General features: G+C 43.3%; 1 protein-coding gene across 1 annotated transcript in view; it reads right to left on the bottom strand.

Annotated features, from left to right (window-relative positions):
• Window positions 1–2535, bottom strand: part of FABP12 (fatty acid binding protein 12) — a 19851-nt gene extending 17316 nt beyond the window's left edge. The window contains exons 1-2 of the mRNA XM_046642560.1: window positions 2484–2535; window positions 2107–2228 (exon numbers count right to left, since the gene is read on the bottom strand). The gene's annotated coding sequence lies outside the window, so the exon portion shown is untranslated. The remainder of the gene's footprint in view (window positions 1–2106; window positions 2229–2483) is intronic.
• Window positions 2536–5674: the final 3139 nt, after the last annotated feature.

Genomic DNA, 5674 nt, shown 5'->3' on the forward strand with positions numbered 1-5674 from the left:
CTGCCTGCCCATGGGTCCTGTCCCCATGCCAGCGGGGGCAGCAGCAGAAGCGCTGCCTGCCCATGGGTCCTGTCCCCATGCTATTCCACACTATTCTCTAAATAAAAGAGCACTACTGCCAGATCTTGAGAGTCTAAGAAATCTTTCTTTCGACTCCTCGGCTCACCGACCCCGCATCACGGTGGACATCACCTTAACCACGTGATCAAGTTCAACATGCCCTGTGTTAAGCCTGCCGATGTCGTGTGCCCCCGATACGACTCAGTGAGAAGGCACTTCACCTCTATGGTCTTCTTGCCAAACACTCAAACCCAAATCTAATCATAAAGAAACATCAGACATGTGAAGATAAAATTGAGGGACATTATACAAAATACTCTTCAAAACTGTCAAGGTTGGGGCCCGGTCCGTTGGTGCAGCAGTTAAGTGCACACGTTCCACTTCGGCGGCCCCCGGGTTTGCAGGTTCAGATCCCGGGTGCGGACATGGCACCGCTTGGCAAGCCATGCTGTGGTAGGCGTCCCACGTATAAAATAGAGGAAGATGGGCATGGATGTTAGCTCAGGGCCAGTCTTCCTCAGCAAAAAGAGGAGGACTGGCAGCAGATGTTAGCTCAGGGCTAATCTTCCTCAAAAAAAAAAAAAAAACACAAAAAACTGTCAAGGTCTTGAACAAGAAGGAAAAACTGAGACTGTCACAGATTGGAGGAAACTAAGGAGACAACTAAATGCAACACGGGATCCTGAATTGGATCCTAGAATGAAAAAGGACATTAGTGGAAAAACTGGAGAAATCTGAAGAAAGTCCATAGCTTAGTTACCTGTATTGTACCAGCATTCATTTCTTAGTCTACAAATGTACACCGTCATGTAAGATGTCAACATTAGGGAAAGCAGCACCAACAGTATATGGGAACTCTCTGTCCTATATTTGCAATTTCACTATAAATCTAAAATTTAAAAAAATTTAAAAAGTCATATAAATAAGAAAACAAAAAATAAGACAAAAAGAAGTGCAGTCCACAGATCAGTAGCATCTGTGCCACCTGAAAGCCTGTTAGAAATGCCGATGATCAGAACCCATGCCGGATTTGCTGAATCAGAATCTACATTTTTCGAAAGATCCTCAGGTGAATCATTTAATGTACAATAAAATTTGAAAAACCCTGCTCTTGACCAAGAGCCCGGGATATAGCATGAGCTCATTGTCTAGGCCTGAAACATGTGCCAGTTTTTATTTTATAGCATCTGCCTGCTTCTTAAGACCTCAGGCTCAGTCTTCAACCTAATCCAGATGGCTAACTTTCTGTGCCACTCTTAGGGATCAGACCTTACATGGTAACACCTCTGAAAAGACTCAGACTCAATCTTGTGTTTGTGAGACATTTTCTTCCTTAGAAGAAGGGAGTCTTGCCTTTGAGCCCTAACTCTGTGCCTGGGACCCTGCTACCTGCCACAGACTCCCCTTTTGCTGAGAGCCAACTTGCCTTGTATTTTAAATGCTGCCTCCTAAAAGCCTTCTGTCATGCTGTTCCGTGCACCTCCCATGCTGATTAGAGCTAGGATTTCCACGTATTGTCACTATAAACTCAGCTGTTGTGCTCTATTTGCCAGATTCAACCACATCTGGAAATATCTAGAGATAGGATGACAGGTGGAGAACTTGCTTCTCCATCAAATGGCTCAACAAAAAGGGCAGGACTTCCAGAGGCCCCAGTGTTTACAAAAGAAAACAGTTTCAACAAGATCTACCATCAGAGGTAATGGCTAGGAGCCACCGGAGGCCTGGGAATAAAACTAGAAAGGTAAACAATTTTCTCTGGGCCAGATGTTTTACTTTTGTGTCATTGAAGTTTCAGAAACAAGTATCTACTGATTCTATAAAGACAGTTTCTTGATGGGGTATTATAAAATCCAGCTAGATTGTTGAAAACAGATGCTTCCCCTGGCCCTCTTGGCACTGACCGTCTTTTGGGGAAAAGGATTGAAGCGAATTGCTGAACATTAAAACTCAGGAGAAATTACTCCTTGAAAACATGCCTGGCCCAGTCTGCCATAAGGGAGACCCGGACTTCTTGCTTTTTGTAGGGAACCACTGGGCACTCACCTTGGGGCATCTTGACAAGTGTCCTCCTCAGGAAACACGATCTGAATTGGACCATGGCACACAGATTTTTCAGGGAAGAGTTGCACCAACACCCAAATGATTTGAGAGCAGCTGAGGCACCCCTGCAACGAACTGAATGTCAGAACCAAGCTGGTAAGTGAGGTGTGGGGAGAAGTTTGTAGGATTCCACACCTCTCTGAGCCATGAAAGAACGCTGAATGGGACGGGATGTCCCACAAGTCTACAGGTGGTAGGTAGGTCATGGACGACCCAAATGCAACTCTCTGGGAGAGCTTAATGTGGTCAAGTTGCAGTGACCCGGAAACATGCCTTTGAGCCAACACACTCCATACTCCATAAATGCACCCATTTCTAACCTTTGTGAGTCTTACTTCGTTTAGTCTCCACTTTTGAACAACTCTAATCTTGTTGCCGATGAACTGAAAGAAATGTTCCCACATTTTGATCAGATAGACAAGATATTATTATCTGTTATAACATCAGTGACTCCTTGTATAACTGGGGAAACCGGAGAGGTGGGGAGGAAGGAAGCCAGGCCGCCTCATGTCACTCACCCAGGCTGCAGTGGAGAGGGCAAACCGCACCCAAACATGGACAGGGTTGACTTCAGTGTCAACTGTAGGAAGAAAGTCCACTATTCTATCAAAAGGCTTATGGAATAAATAATGTAACATCATCTCCAATTAAGATATTCAAGTTTAAAATTTTGACATTTTAGAGTTTAAAAATTGCGATGAAATATATGGTAATGAAAAACATTGTCACGGAAGGCAGAGCGTTTGTATCCTCGGCTTTGTGATCGTAAGTGTATGTTATGAAACTAATTCGCTGTAGGCTAGGCAGTATGTGAGTAATTTATCCTCCTCATATTAATATCAACTGTGAAATCTAAAGTGAATGATGACATTCCAGGAACAATTGCATATGATAATTCTTTGGCAGGTTCGGGCAATGTGGAGTAGCTGCCATAAGGGAATACATCATCTCACGCTGTTTTAATGATGATGGCTCCGCTGGGAAGGAACATAAGGGAGGAAATGAGTTTAGAGTCTGGCCTCTGGTTCAAGTCCAAGTGAAGATGAAAAGCAAATACTATTTTGAAATTAATTTAGGGGATTGTTGGTAACAGATAAGGAATTATGTTTCAGGGATGTCTAAAAACAAACACCAACAATTTTGAAAAGCAGTGAAATTTCCTCATTCGTTGTTCTATGGGCGTATATATTATATACACCCTGATCAAAAATGTGAAAAAAATTACATAATAAAATGACTGGAATTAAATGCGCTAGGTTAATGGTGAGTGTGTTAGATGATGGGACCAAGGGAAAGTTAATTTTTTCTTTCTTCCTACTTCTCCATAATTTCAATTTGTCTGAAATTTTCCTGTAATTAAAAGAATAAATTCTATTTAAAACATACAGCACAAAACGACAAAGACTGTATGATTCTACTCATATGAAGGATCAAAAGTAGTCGAAATCATAGAAACAAGGTAAAAAGGTGGTTGCCAAGGGCTGAAAGGAGAGAGGAGGGAGTTCCAGGGTTGGGGGAGGTTGGCGTAGAGTTTCAATGTTGCAAGAGGAACAGGTTCTAGAGATGCATTGCAAAACAATGCGAATATACTGACCGCTATGGAACTGTACACTTAAAAATGTTCAAGATGGTAAATTTAACGTTATGTATAAATAACAATACAATACAGCATGGGTAATAATAATACAAGAAAGCTAAAAAAAATGTAAAGTACACTCAGCAAGGACTTGTGAGACTGAGAAGAGATGGGAGTTAAGGTCAGAAAATCGTCTAAAGTGACTTCCTGATGCTGCTACCGTGCAAGAAATAATGCCCACAGGAAAGGCAGCAGCGTGGTAGGAACAAGGAGACACGAGTTCAATTTAGACGGCCAGTGTCTGTAGCATAGCCAGTTCAAAGTGTGCAATAGGAAGTTGAGTATGCAGACCTGGAGGAGAGGAAATGAAGATCTGGATTAGAAAAAAAGACTTAGTGATCTGGAGTGAACGATATCACTCTAGATTAGAGTGTAAAGCAAGAGGGACAGGCATAGAGCTGTGTGAAAACTAGCAAATAAAAAACAAACAGCAGGGTGACTGAGAAAGGGGGAGGGTATTCGTTTCCTAGGTCTGCTGTAACGACATACCACAAATTAGGTGGTTTATAACAACAAAAATTTATTCTCTGACAGTTCTGGAGCCAGAAGTCTGATGTCAAGGTGTCAGGAGCAACGGGTTCCCTCCACAGGCTTTAGCAGAGAATGCTTCCCTGTTCTTCAAGCGCGGGGTGGCTCTAGGTGTTCCCTGGCCATGGCTGCCCTACTCCAGTCTCTGCCTCTGTCTTTGCATGACCTTCTCACCTGTGTGTGTGTGTCTTTTCCTCTTCTATCTCTTATAAGGAAGTTTGTCATTGGCTCTAGAACCCACCTTGGAAATCTAGGATGATCTTATCTGGAGATCCTTAACTACATGTGCAAAACCCTTTTTCCAAGCAATGCCACATTGCCAGACTCCAGGAATTAGGATGTGGACATATCTTTTGGGGGGCTACCATTCAACCTGCTACAGGGAAAAGGCCAGAAAATTGTGAGAACTATAATGGAAAGGGTCTCTCTGCATGGGTTGGGAAATGAGAAGTCCTGTGCTTAAAAGAAAGAAAAAAGATCTGTTTAATTTTGTATAACACACTTTTTTCCAAATGCATTTGGCACTCTCTTCCTTTAGTGTAAATATAGAGATGAATAAGACCCAATCCCCACTGTCATGAAGCCCAGTGGGGAGGAGAGCATATAATCAAAATAATTGCAAGGCACTATTTAAGGGCTACAACAGAAAAACGTTCAAAGTATCATGAAAGCCCAGTGAGAGGGAAAAGTAATTTTCTACAGGATCAAAGAGTTTGCAAAGTGGAAACTCTGGCCAAAAGAAAAGGGGAGGGGGTAGCTAATTTCAGGAAGAAGTTTCGTGACCAACGGCTTCGAGTCCAGGAAGTGCTTATGGAGTCTTTAGGGAAGAGTGAAAGATTGGGCGACCCTCGAGAGTAAGCTCGAGGGCAAAAGCGAACAAGAGGTTGTGTAGTAGCAGCTGGGACTGTGGGTAGAAGACCTGGTCTTCACCTTTGTGGCACACTCTGATTGTGATCTGGAAAATTAAAGGCAGTCCTTGTGTGGGAAAAGAAATGGGTGCTAGTTGCCATAGAATTTAAGGAATCGTTTGGGGCTCTATGAGGCGAGACTCATTCACTGTGAGCACAGGCTTTCGGAAGATATCTGAAAGAAGGACAGTTTGGCACTAGGAACGGGGAGAACCGTCAGAAGGAACGTTCTTGCAGTAAATCAGAGGGGAAGGAGCAGAGAGCAGGGGAGAGCCGTGCAAATGAACAGCGCACTGGGTATAGGAAGAGGGCTCTAGGAGAGGCAAGAAGCAAAGGTGATCGCTAGACTTGTCCGCTTGGGAGAATGGACAAAGAGGGAGACACTGAGAGAAGAGACGGCTGCGAAAGGAACTGGAGAAATAGAGTTCACCATCCGTTC

The sequence above is a fragment of the Equus quagga genome, chromosome 16 (genome assembly GCF_021613505.1).
Source record: "Equus quagga isolate Etosha38 chromosome 16, UCLA_HA_Equagga_1.0, whole genome shotgun sequence".
NCBI lineage: Eukaryota > Metazoa > Chordata > Mammalia > Perissodactyla > Equidae > Equus > Equus quagga.